The sequence below is a fragment of the Dysidea avara genome, chromosome 10 (assembly GCF_963678975.1).
Source record: "Dysidea avara chromosome 10, odDysAvar1.4, whole genome shotgun sequence".
Classification (NCBI taxonomy): Eukaryota; Metazoa; Porifera; class Demospongiae; order Dictyoceratida; family Dysideidae; genus Dysidea; species Dysidea avara.
In genome coordinates, this window is record NC_089281.1 from 9,003,977 (window position 1) to 9,018,766 (window position 14,790).

At 38.3% G+C, this 14,790-nt stretch overlaps 1 long non-coding RNA gene across 1 annotated transcript in view; it reads left to right on the top strand.

Moving 5' to 3' along the window:
- Nucleotides 1–14,422, top strand: part of LOC136268815 (uncharacterized) — a 28,390-nt gene extending 13,968 nt beyond the window's left edge. Inside the window, exon 3 of the long non-coding RNA XR_010707128.1 lies at nucleotides 14,206–14,422. This is a non-coding gene — a long non-coding RNA (uncharacterized lncRNA). The remainder of the gene's footprint in view (nucleotides 1–14,205) is intronic.
- The last annotated feature ends 368 nt before the right edge of the window (nucleotides 14,423–14,790 follow it).

Sequence of the window (14,790 nt, forward strand, 5' to 3'; positions counted from 1 at the left end):
CAAGCAATATAACCTATGCATACAATACATTTTGGACTCACTATCATCACGGCTGTGCATTTCTAAAGGTATAGTGAATCTGCAGTTATGCTTATAGAAGCTCTGCTTCCTTCCTTCACAGACTATAGTGTGTGTGTCTTAAATATCTGTGCGAAAGTTGCTAGAATATAGGCTAGCAGTGGTGGCATATTGTAAAGCAGGAAAGGTTAAATATTCAACAAATCCCAAAATAATATTTCAGAAATACAAGTACCAGCCAGTAATTACATTTTAGAAGTGGTAGCTAATCAAGCTGAAAAGTGGTAACAAAGGTGTTGTTTTGAAAATATTTTTCCACACTGAATCACTCTTTTTTCAAAAACAAGTACACAATAATTGGAAATTTCAACTAGATTAGGGACCATAGCATATCGATAAGAACAAGTTGGAGTAGTGCACAATATTAAATCACAGTAAAACAATAAGAAGTGTTATATCTAAAGGTGGACCGATACCAGTATCGGATCGGTATCGGTAATACAAGGTACAGATGCCACAGTAGACACTCACCACTTTTATTAAAACCATCTCTAGCTAAGTTTCCAGTAGCTAAGTTTCCAGTAGCTAATAACTTAGTTGAGCTAATCAGTAACTTACAATGTAGCGAAACAAAGTCTTTGTTACTCTTTTCCAAGTATTGCTGCAATTGCTTCAATTGCTCCGTGTGTATTCTAATATATTAAAGCACGTGAATCCTTTGTAATTAAATGGTAGTGCAGTTGTTCCTCAAGAAATAAGTTTATGACTACTTGGCTTGCTTTTTCATGAAAAGTTTGGTTGAAAAGCTGTAACAAACATTGTACAATTATCAGACGCCCATGCAATTAATTGCCTTATCAATAAGCATACAAGAAAACTACCTCAAATCAAGAAATTAGTAATCCACCATGATGTTTATCATGTTTAGCTGTTACACAATGAATATTTTAAAACTTGATTGAACTGAGATCAATCAATTTTAATAGCTAGCTATGTATCACAACAATGAAATTTCTATAATAAACTTGTCTAGGCTTCAATGTATAGTATCGGTATCGGCAAATGATTTTAGTACAAATACTCGTATTGGAAATATTGGTTAAAAGTGGTATCGGTCCATCTCTAGTTATATCCCTACTGTGCTCTTCTTGTGGTATCTTGAGCACAGTAGGGATATAAACACTTCTTATTGTTTTACTGTGATTTAATATCATGCGCTACTCCAGCTTGTTTCAGTACTTTTTATCGATGTGCTATGGTCCCTACTCTAGTCTAAAATTCCAATTTTTTGCATATTTGTTTGTTAACTTTTCAAATTATTATGACTGGTGAAACTATGCATACCGAAATGGCGCCGCGCGCCCTAGATACCAATTGTCTGAAAAGTGAAGTATCCATTTCGCTTCGTTGTCAGCTATGTTCACCTGTTACACAGCATTACGAATCAAGAACTGTTGAAAAGCACCTCTGCAATCAAAGTAGCCACTATGAAAAATACGGATGATTTCCATTACAAAGGGAAGCCATCATGTGCTATTGCCAAATTGACACCATTTGCTGTCAGCAAAGATGAATGGGACACAAAGGAGGACACTGGTGAGTCCATGAATAATACAACGTACATACTGCAATATGCCTTCTCGGGCTGAAGTAACATCAAACAGTGAAAAAATCAAGTCTGTAGCCTTAGCCGTTATCGAGTTGTGTTTGTCTGAAGGCATCAGTCAGTCAGTCAGTCAGGCGGTCAGTCAGTCGATAGAAAATTCCATTTAATTAGTTATTTTTAAAAATTCCGTAACAACTTGTTGAATGTATGTCGAGTTGATCTGAAAGCTTGTTTGGGCTTAGTTTTACCTAACCAATACTGCCAAGGCGATGGTTTCTGACCAATACTTTTTTTTGCGAGAAAGTGCAAACTTCATGATCCTTAATATATTGTACAGTTACTACTGTACTGTATGATACAGTGATTAATATACACTGTAGAAAACAGATCACTTACAGAACATACAATGTTTGGTAAATTGAAGGTGGGAGTGTGTCTCACTACCAGAATAACTGACAGTGAGCACCTAATTCAACAGTGATTTGTTGGTACAGGCTTTGACACAATCTGGCTGATAGTATGCTTTCTGGAGCTGGACTTCTGTAGGCATCTTTTAAAAGCCCACACAGTGCTCTGCTAGTAGCATTGGCGAGGTACTGGAAGGATGTTATTGGTTAGTCTGCTTGGCAAGGTTTCATAAAAAATACTTTCAATTAAGCAGAATCAATAATACAAAATTTTTGATGTGAGCATTAGCAGTCAAGTGCATGCCTTGTCCACTACTTATGACACAACCACTGTCCAATGCTTCATTTACAGGCCAATGGTGTGTCTGGGTGTATTTAACAAATTTCTTCCCTTATAAAATGCCACCTAAACTCAAAAAACCACTGAATAGATAAGCCTGTTAAAAGGTAACCATGGCAAGTCTGTACCATGTGACTGTTTATTCTTTTTCAGTGTTGAGTAGTAAGCCAACTAGAAAAATAATAACTATTTGATTAGTGAAATTTTATTTAGCATTTTTGATTGCAATACAATATATGTTTTCCCTAGATAGTGTACACTAATATTATAATATTATTAGCTATAACCTTTTCACAGCTGCCAGGAATAACTAAGGAATGTGTATACTTAAAAACTCTGGATGATAGGTTTCATTCTGAAAAGTATTCAGTGGTGTTAAGTTAACCACAACCAGTCAAGTACAGAATAACACTGCCGATGTTGTGAAGTAAAAAAGCCACATAATCATAGCTCATGTTTGTGATATTTACAACCATACATACATTTATGTATGTCTGCCTGATTCTTGGTTGGCTAAGATGGTATTCTTATAGAATAACAAGAATCTACTAGAGTTTCAAGAAATGTTTATCTCAAAATCAAAGAACATTGTTATTGAGTCCAGTTGATCAAGAAAAAAATATTTCTAATGCACTAGAGGAGTCGTAAAAAAATGAAAGGAACACATCAAGAATGAGTCATGCAGCCAAAAAGTAAAAGACGCATACCTCAAATAAAAAAGTGCAACCATTACTGTGAGTTATTTCCTTACATGTATGATGGAGATGAGTCCTTCAACTGCAAGTGTGTTATTAACCATTATAACTAGCACTTCACCATCATGTTAGCATGATGTCCTTGTGCTAGTTGCACTAACTAGATACATATCACTAGACAAATCAAGTTCTAGTTAGTGCAAGCTACAGTATAATATAATTGTGGCAATTTATCACAATTTCCTAGTCACGTGGTATGTAGGATTTCTGAACATTCTACAAAACTGAATCATCTTTAAATGTTGCTGGTGCATTATTACAACTGATAGTTTTACCAGTTGGCTGCTTGGCTCAGTGCTGTGTACATATGTGTGTGTTTGTGTGTGTGTGTACTGTACACATACATGTGTGTACATGTTTGTGTGTGCGTGTGCGTGTGCATGGTGAGGCAGCATAGCCAAGTGGCTAGAGTGTCAGCCTGGTAATTGAAATGCTCCTTCCTGGTTCAATTCCTGGTTATGCCACTTTAGTGGCTTTCCTTGAGCAAGGAACTTTACTCAGATTGCTCCAGTCTACCCAGTTGTTAAAATGGGGACCTGGTGGCCTGGTGCCAACTGGGGAAGCAGCCCACCCAACTGTATCATCAATGGATACCTGGGGAAGCAAATTCCAACTGTCCATATCTCATAAAGCAGGTGAAGGTCTAGTTGGGACTTCGGGTGCCCACACACCTTCATATGTGAGACACGGTACGGCCTCCTGTGGGTCACTAGTCCTGCCCCAAGAGGACATGCCTGCGTTGACTTCTAGCACCCGAGCAGCGCATAGGTGTCCCAGTGCTGGTCCTTTAAGGGAGGTTCCACTCTACACTGATGGCCAGTCTCACTCAGCATATTATTGTTGTATAGATGCTAGCATCGTACTGATTATCTGTTTTTGTGATTTTCGCTTAAAGAAAGTCATCATATTAACGGATACAGATTTGATACAGTGTTGCACTCTAGAGTGAAACACTTGTATGTAGTCAGCCACTAATAATAGTTAGACACCAAGACCAAGGAAACTAAGCGGCAATTTAGTAACCCTGAAGGCCTAAGGCTGTAGTGTCCCAAGCCCAGCGAAGTAATGGCCTGAGGGGTTACTTATTTATAGCCAAGGGCTTGAATGTGTTGAGTGAGCAATGAAGAACGGTTGACTGAACAGCTTCTTATCTATGAAACCCACAAATATTCGGCAAGTTGATACTGAGTAACATTGGACCTAGAGATAGGTGTGTTAGTTTTATTTGTTTTACAAAACACAGAGATGACAAGTACTGCAATATTAACAATAAGCATAATAAAGATGATAAAATAGTTGTTATTTTGAGCATTAAGGAGTAGCTACTTAGTAATTCATGACGACAAAAGATGACTTGCTTCGCTGAGGTAAGACTGAGTTGTTCAACAGTAATGCTGGAGCAAAACATGGAAAGGCAGCAAGGACTACAGTTATTCTTTTGTGTTATAATTGTTTACTGTGAACAAAATTGCTTAAGGGCACACAGGTGACTAAGTGAACATGTGTAGGTAAGTGATTTAGTAAACCTCTAAAATGAGTTGTACTATAATCTTACAGTACGTTCACATTAGCACAATAGCACGGATCGGTTCGATACGGCCCTCTGTTCACACTACGCAGTCTCGCTCGCTAAGTCATCCGGTTTCCATAAGCGCACAATTAAATATTAATTAATTTGCTTACTAAAATTGGATGCAGCTCTTGCCCTTCAAGTCTCTTGTGCTGGAATTCTTTCATTTCAACAAGACAGTAATAGATAGACGGCCGTGTAGAGCTGCAGAAATCGTGCCGCGAATCGAAGTGTGTGAAACAGTAACTGGCACGATGACAAGTAATTCATAACTGTCCCTAGGCTTTCTTTCGTGCCGAACCTCACGTCAAACAGTGTTTCTGAGTCCGCATGTTGAGTTTATAAAATTATTATTTTGTGCGCCTGGTGAGTAATTATTGTACCGTACCATGCTGGCCTGGTTCAATCGGGTGGGCTGGCTTGGTTTGGTTGGGCCCGGTACAGACGGTGTTCACATTGCACTTTTTATTGAGCCGTACCATTCCGAGCCATGCTACTGGGCTAGTGTGAACGGGATGTAAGTATTTGTTTTTATCACTATTTGAGGCTACTAATATAAGGTATATACCCTTTATGCTCAGTGCTTAAGCATTGCTCTTGCATAGCTTCATCTTGTTCCCATACTAATATGTAGTAGTAAACCATGGCCACTATCTACCCACAGTATTACTCCCGTGGTATTTCTTATTGTACATTGTAGGACCGTGCCATCACAGGCTGTGCTATGTCTCTAGACGTGCCATACATTTAGTGTCCTGCCAGTGTGGACATTGCTTGTAGTCCCTCTGCTGTGCTGTTTCATGGGTTGTGTTGTGCTCTGTGTGTATAAGTAGTGTTGTGTCCTGTGATTAACTATCACAATTATTTGATTTTTGGTCATGTCGTGGATCATATCAACTAAACAAATGTTCATCAGCAGTACTGTAGATATATACACAATGACCACATCTTTCTCTAACTGGTGATTGCATCATTCTCATTTTGCAATATTTGTGGTGTCTAAAATGATGGGGGCTAAAGCCCTAAACAAATTTGTGGTGGAGGGGGGAAGGCTTCCATATGGTGAAGGACCTAGTGGAAAATGAGGACTCATAGCAAAACGAGATCGACACAAAGAATATATTTATTTTCTAGTGCCAATAGATCCTCCTAAGTTCTAAAGATAACCCACCAGTTACACTGCTGCTGTTCAGACTTACTCGTGCCCCTAAACATTCATAACACTAGTAGTGGCTTTCTTGAGCATTGGACTGATCACATACCTCATTTTATTTTCTGTAGCAATCAGGAGACCCTAACACACCAGCTGACATTAGTACAGAGATTAGCTGCTTTCATGGGAATGACAAACAGCACAGCATGAAGCAGGCAATATGTATGAGCCATATCTGCCTGGGGTTTTACCAACAGCTAGTGAAAAAAGAATGTCAACATTTTAGAAAGGTCAGCATATCAGCCAGAGCATGCATCAATAATTTTTTGGCAAGACCCATTCCCACCCATGAACGCTGTGGCAACAGAGGAAATGGTGCATGGCCAAAAACATCTTTATAATAACAGAACATCTTTCAATCTTGTTGCAGATTAGGAATCACGAACACTGCCACATTGTTGTGACTGGATGATCATTCCTGCAGATCAACAAGATAATGGGTCATAGACTTAATGCATTCTGTAGCACACATCAACTAATCGGCTACCTCATTATTTCAGTCAAAGCCCAATACCACAGAAGGGGTGATGGATGTATTTACTCAGAGTTGGAATCAGCTTCAAGGCTTTGCCAACTCACTGTGGTGTCTAATGTTACAAATCTGACAAAGATTCAACAAGAAAAAGCAAAGATAGTTCTAGTGGCACCTACGTAGAGAAGTCAACTGTGGCATTCTCTCCTACTGCAGCTTTCTTTCTCACTGATCATTTCTATCCCGGAGAATATGGTGATATATGTCACCAACTCAACAGGAATTCATAAGAACCAAAATGACAATGACACAACAACAACGATGACACAACAATAACACATGAATCTCAGTCTCTTTATATGGTGGGATAGTTGGTGTCAGGAACAGGATTGAGATCCCGTTCAAGCACCATCATAATCACTATCTGCTGTATGGGGGAGGATGTGGCATTCAAAACAAACTTTGTCTTGCTACCCCAGGACTGTTCAAAGGGTTTTCATCACTAAACAGTGAACCCCTCCCTATAACTACAAATTCTTACCATTATTTCAAGTCATTATGGCTAGTATGACTTGAACCTAAATTGAAACTGGCTGTATACATACACTTCTGTCATGTTCTGTGTATTGCACTTGTACTATAGTTTCTTGACACAATTTAATCAACTAACCGCAATGCACTAAAGTGTATTCTATCTACTGAAAGAAATTAATATCTGACTAAACTACATGCACTAACCTATCACACTAGTAGCAAGGATTGATAATGGCTGAAGTGTATTTACCATTTTAGTGGACCTGTGACCTAACAGGGTCATTTTCATACCAGTAGATCTTTCTAAACAACCTTCCCATCATGGTGTAAATTTTACTTCCAGCATTTTGCTATCAAAAGTTCATAATATTTGTCCTCACCTCTTAATATTATCCATTCTTGGTTGTATGCATGTGTGTATTTATTGTTTCAAAGTTACTGTCAGTAGTTGGAAAAATGGCAATTACTGATATTTCAACGTCACCCTCCTTACCTGTGCTTCTCTGCCACAAATCAATTTTTTAAGATACCCATCCATGCAAAACATCATGGTAATGATTTAACGATCAAGTATGAATCCATGACTGACCAGTTGTAGATGTGCACCTGTTGCTAAATTGCTTTACACAATAATAAATCATGGAAAGGATGACGCTACATAAATATTTTCTTCCACGAAATTTTAGACTGCTTTCAACTATACATTTGCTATAAGAAAAGAATGTGCTCAAAAAGTGACATACGGTTTGTTCCTTATTCAAACACGGTTCTTTCTGCATGCAACTAGTTGAAGTCTTATAAGTATGGTATATTCTACGTCACTTGATGAAATTTCTGTAAACCTTAAAAGTGGTAAGTGAACTACTGTTAGATGGCTTTGATGTATTTAAGGTATCTACTGACGCACATATATATGTGTTGGAGTTTAATGGAATTTACAATGACTTTAACATGAAAACCGCAAAAGTGAGTATATGGCTTTGGTGTATTTACTTGAGCATGCGTTGTGTTGGAAGCGTAGCTGTGGTTCGTAACTTTAGGTCTTCAAAGCGTAAATGTATAAAAACCGCAGGATATTTACTTGTGTGTGTGTGTTCGGAAGTAACTTTAGGTCTTCATAACGTAATTAAATGAAAACCACATAATGCATACAAGTATCAGATGGTCATCCAGGGGCTCAATAGCATTTAGTAAGTGATTGATGTTGACCTCTCACCTGCTAGTATGCAAACCCTACTTGTACATTATCACTGCATTAAAGCTGATACTATACTAATAATGAAGTGGCTATGAGTTTTGAAACTGGGAAAAATAGGCGAATATACTGTACTATATACTATGTAATTGCTTACAGTGTTATATATAAAATAATTACTTGTGACAGCATTCTGAAAACAAGGTGACAGCATTCTGATAATAAGATAATAGTGTCAGTAGACTGGAAAGGATTGTTTTGGCTACTCTCTGTTCATATTGTATTGGAATTACAAACGTTTGGTGGTCATTAATCTGTTGTTAATTACTATGGTAACATTGTTAACAGCTTGGGAGTAATTGTGGTCATTTCAGTGTCTCTGTGGGTTGTGTTTATGGTTGTGTCACAAGTGTGCTTCAAAGGAAAATAAATTTGGTTGAAAATAAAGCACAGTTTGGCACATTGTGGACTTTTAAATGGCATCGTACATTAAAGTGCTAGTTATTCAAAGTTTGACCTGATCAGTGAATAGCAAACTGTTTTATTTGGATGTTGTCACCTATGTATGTAAAGAAATTAAAGCATTTGCCACTACTATTAAAGTGTAATCCTAGAGTCTTGGGTCTGTGCAGTCATATTTCACAGAGTTCAAGTAAGTAAACTGCATATAACCAGGTTTTTAAGTGTATCACAAGATCAATTTGTTTTTGACAATGAGCCTTATCTGCGACAAAAACACTGAGTGATGTCATGATTAGCGATTGTGGGGGTACTGTATCATGCAGTCAACAAACTGAACACTTTTAGTGGTTTATTCAACCATTAGATAAAAATAGTAAGAGGTAGCAAATGTCTCGTGGCAGTGAGAAATGGGAGTGCCTGGCAAAATTAGATCAAAGTTATTAAAAGTGACATGCTGAGCAACACCTGGCCATTTTTGACATAAATTCCATTGGTTGCTTCTCTGCATTCTATGGTAACAAAGGAGTGGACAGCCAAAGTTTTAGCCTTTTATAATAAATAGTCTTGGAGTTATAGCACTAGACAGTTGGAACAGGAATAAACTTGATTTGTACAGTAACAATATGGCAAATAAATTACAGGCGCTTATTTAATCAATCATAACTCACGACTGAAACAATCTACAGAGATGGGGAATCTGTTCACCATGAACTGGCACATTGATCAAGGTATGGTGTTTTCCCTGTATGTCTCTGTGTGGACAAAGAAGAGGCCATTCTAACAATGAAATGACGACAGTAAACTTTATTTCTACTGTGTTGTGAATATAAGCGCCCGTAACTTTTATACCATATGATGTACGAACACAAAACAAAGATTTTCTTACTCCCAATAAACAGGAAAATCTGGTGGTGTATAGGTTTTATTAATTTGAGCTTACATACCAAAGCGATTAAAACGTGTGTAGCAGATTAAAGAACAAAATTGTGTATTGCATAATTCTGTATCTTGTGATTCATCACGTGACTCCAGGAAAGTGCTTGGTGTGGGTAGTGTGACATTTTATGATTGACTGTATTCCGATATTGACTTGCATTTGTTCTTATCATTGAATACTGAGTTATTACAGTGGTGCTGAAGCCCGGAACATGATGCACTTGAACCTCTGGATGATGGAGATGCCAAGTCATAGTTCAGACAATTTGACATGTGCGCTGCTGCCAAAAAGTGGGATACAAGAAGCTTAAACAATACACAATATTTTTCTCCAATCTACTACATAACTCCTCCTCACACTAAGGCAAGGGTAGCAGTGTTTATAACAACTGTGTGTGTAAGAAAGTTTGTTTCCAGCAATTCCATAGTAGTCCAGAGGTCTGACAATCCGTCCACTTCTAGTTATTGTGTGATGTTGTCTAACTGAAATTCCAGTCAGATGTCCCATTTTCAGCTACACTTTCATGGTGTGTGAAGAGAGATGGCGACCAACTTCCACAAGAGCCTGACATGTCAGCATCACCAGTCAACATCAGCCTCACTCTATTCACATGCACCACACACTTTATTGAGTCCATCTATAGTTCCAGTATAAGAGGTCCTTTGCACTAACAACTCCCAGGGACCAGTCCAGCGGGGATCCAGCTTTCCTCTAGTTGTATCATCTAAGAATACCCTTTGCCCCACAACAAGCTTCACTTGGTTAATTCTTCCTCAGTGTCTCAGCAGATTCAGTCATATTTGCTTCCACCATCTCCCACATTTCCACAAATTTGTGTTGAAGTTGACTGCTGTAATCAATTGGGTCTGGGAATGTTGAGGTTGGGGGTGAAGGCTACTGAAGAGCAAGGGAGGTTTTTGTCCAAACAGCACTTCATATGGTGACATTTTTGTTGTTGAATGCTGGGAGGTTTGGTATGCAAAAAGAAGTAACTGCAGGTGGTCTTCCCAGTTTGATCGTCTTTCCATTAGAGTCCTAAGTAGGTTTAGCAGTGAGCAATTCATTCTCTCAACTAGTCCATCTCCCATTGAATGATAAGGAGTTGTGTGGGATTTTTCCACCCCAAAAGCTTTGCATAACTCCAAAATTTCTCCTGAGTGAAGCCTTCGAGGAGGTCCAACCATGGTGAATACTTGATCTCAAAGTGCTCTTACTATGGTGGTTGCTTTCTGATTAGGAAGTGCAATTGCAAAGGGCCACTTCAAGAAATAGTATTCACCATGGTCGTACCCTTGGAGCTGGGCATGTACCTGTTCAGCAAAATGGAAAGAGATTGGTACTTTGATTGGTGTCGCTTCTCCAGTGTTAATGATGCATTGTGTTGTGTTTGTCTGTCCCAGCTGTTTAGAAAATAGCTCCTCAATTTCTTGTATAACCTGGTCTTAGTGCAGGGTGTACATCTGTGGGCATTTCAAACTGGACATAGTTTTTATCACAACTGACCGGGATGGCCTGGGGGCAGTCTTCATCAATGTTTACGGTGTTGTCCGATCACAACTCTGACAATTGTGGCGGCAGTTTTAACTCCAGCCATGTTGTAGTGTGACTTTTTATGATTGAATGTATTCTGATATTGACTGTATTTGTTCCTATGATTGAATACTGAATTATTGCACATGTGAAAATTTTTAAACCAGGCACCTGCCTACACGTCTGTTTTCGTAAAAGCATGTGTATATGTGTACCTACCTATCTATGTTTGTCCATACACACCCATGTGAGCAAAATCATTAAATGGTAAAAAGCAACCAGGATATAAGAATTGAAAGCTAAATTAAAACTTCCACACACATAAACTTTGCTCTGCAGTGGTTTCTTTTCAGCAGTCTGAAATACATGTATGGCGACTCTTCGTGAATGGTCTTCCCATTTGGTTTTATAGACGTTTAGCAACTTCAAAATAACATTGAAGGCCTCTTAGGCTACCAGAGATAGCATATCCTTAAAGGAGGGCATTACCCGTACTTACTCGAACGAAAATGAAGGGCAGCCTCAAGGCCTTCTCTAACAATTTGCGTAAGAAAACACGATAGACGCACTAAAAAAACAGTTGAGAAGATACTTCTGTGCGCAATTTGCGGTTTAAAGTGGTTTGTTATGGTTACAGTTTGTTAGCAGCGCATAGCAACGTAATTACAGAATTATGAAGTACACTAAATTACAGTATTTACAAATCCGATTATCTAGCTAAAATAATAATAGCAATAGCATGAATAAAATATACATGGTTGATTAATTGCCTATTTAGTTAGAATGGGAAAGTATTAACTGCATGGCTGCCTGATTTTTAGAAGTAGCATAACATCAACTTGTTTATGCAGCACACGTATTTTTACCCAATGTATTTCAATACTTTTTATAGCAAAATAGAATTTTGTGAAAATGGCCGGTTTTTGCTCAGCATGTTACAAATGATACGCAAATACACACATTTGTACTGGAAGTAAGTATATATGCCTCACCTGTGTCTTTGTTTGAATTTATAAACACAGCAAACCGCCATCTCTCCCAATACAACTCTGTACAACTTAAGTACCCCACTACTGCCACCATTTTTATTTTGTGACATAATAGCAGATAAGGCTCGCTTGTTTCTAAATACTGCTGTGTAAGCAAGAATGATTTGAATTTCCTATTTTACATGTTGTACAATATTCTGCGAATATGTAACTACCAGACAGCCTAAAACTTTTAGAAAATTATTTGTGGTGGCAAATGGGTGGTATGTGAGAGTTCATGACAGTATTTTTCACAAAGTGCACACAATTTATATAAATTTGCTCACTCGAATGTTTAGGATTTTAGTAATCAAATTTCTTGCACATTCGTCTAAGCTAGCTCTGGTACCTCAAAGAAAATGACTCATTATAGGAATACCACAAAGACTTAAAATTTGGCTCACTTTGCAGTGTTGAATACTCCACTTAAAGTATCTAGAAGTTTAACTATTGGCTGTACAAAATGTTAGCTAGGAATTTTATACTTCCCAAATACTTATCACACCCAGGAGGTTTATCTTTTATGAAATTACACAGTACAGTAGTACCGTATATTAGAGATCATGGAGGTTTTCAATTTCTCATATATATATTATATAGTTATACAACAGCCACGAGTGCTCTGCCTGATATAAACACACGAGCCTGAGGGCCGTCAGGCCCGAAGGCAAGTGCATTTATACAGGCAGAGCACGAGTGCACGTTCTATAACTGTTATGTATCACTCACCTAATAGGTGGGGAGAGTCTCACAAGACAACTGTAACACTTATAAAGGCCAGGTTTCTAACATCGATTGTGGGTAACCAAGCCGAATGTTGTGATGACGTTCCTTCTGCAGCCACCTAAGATATTGAAAGCTAGTACGCTATGGGTTATATCACTAACCTGCATTCGCTGTTCGACTCTCATCCTGTAGTGCTCAGCATCCTGTAGTGCTCAGCATGCCAGCGTGATCACTCAATCACCATATAGACTAAGCGCCAGACTAATCACCATAGTGATTCTCTCGAGCGAAAAAAAGCAGCTAAATAGATGGTTTAAGTAAACAAACCTAACTACTAAACGATACTAGTCTAATTCTTACTATTCACACTGGCTAAACTTGAATCTGGTGGCATGACAAAACTGGTTACCACAATTGAACATAAAGGTGAGTATTATTTAGAATATATTAGTTTTATTGAGTCATTGTCGAAGTGGACTACAGTTCTGGGCTAGGACGGCACCAGACTAGTAAGGTGTATAAGTACGTTTATGTATATGTAGACTAGAGTTGTGGCCACCGCGTTGGCTTTTTCGATTGCCATTGGCTGCTTGGTAAACATTATACGTATTGGTGACGTTCTGGCCCACAATCGATCTTTACATGTCAGGCTATAAAAGAATTCGAGTGATCTGTGAAGTGTCTTTCCACCTATTAGGTGAGGTGTCGTAGTGGTCTTGGCCACCAGCACTTGTGCTATGCTGCACAAAACCGCAGCCAGTGCAATATCTGTATATTGCACTGCGGTTGGTGCATTATAACTTATAATGCACTCGTTGCGGTCTACAAAACCGCAACCAGTGCGTTATAAGTTATAATGCACTCGCTGTGGTCTGCAGCAGTGCAATATACAAATTATGGCACTGGCGGTGCCTTTGAACTGCCCACGCAGAGTGGTACATATATTTGTGTCCCATTTCTCATTGCTGACAACTCAAGGTAGCACATGCTGATGGCTCCTAATGGGAATTGTCTGTATTTTCTGTGGTGACTGGATTGATTGCAGAGGCACTTCTCATACTATTCGTAGTTTGTAACGGACTGAACATAGTTGAAAACAAAGTGTAATGGCCACTAGGGACTTTCAAGTAATTGAATGTTGTGTGTTCAGATGAAAAAAATGATGGTATGATTCCTGCAGTCACCTAGTATGCAGTGAGCTCATTGTAGATGAGATCACTTGGAAATGGACTGCTTGTCACTGATCATTGATATTTAGAATAGAATTTAGTGTATCGGTATATGTGTATATAGTGTATTAATATCACTGATCATTGATATTTTGGTGGGAATTATAAACCTTTGTAACTACTTATCTTAGCTACGTAATCATACAGTGAGATGTGACACATTTACTTTGTACTGTACCTTAGATTGTTGAGAGCATGATGTACGTGGCGATGACTCCTCAACCAACAAATAGATATCGTCTTCTAGTGTCAGTCACTTTCAATAAACATCACGTGATTGTTGACATCTGTCTGGTAAATGTAACTACGAACTATAATATTATTGTATCATTGGTCATCACATGTAAAGTGTAACAAAAGTTGATTCACATAAAACAAAAATTTAATTTGTCAATGCTGATTGATTGCATCAAAATTCCCAGTCATACAGTAACTACATGCACAGTGATCCATCATGTGTAATCAAAGTAAAGTATCTGTGCTGCCAATATACTGTACTTCGCCACATCACACACTATTTCCCACAATAGCAAGTATTATTAATGTATACCACGCCATGAAATATTAAACACTTCTGTGTGCCATGTATAACGTATGCTACTGTATACATATATAGAGGGATGCAAGTTTCATGGGTGCCTGTGAAAATGTCATCCCTGAGGATTCACTTCATGCTGTTACAGTAGAATTTGTATTAACAGTTACCTGTATAGAAAGAGCACCTCTCTCACTTCTCTAAACAATCGACCTGTCTAAAGTCTAAAGGAG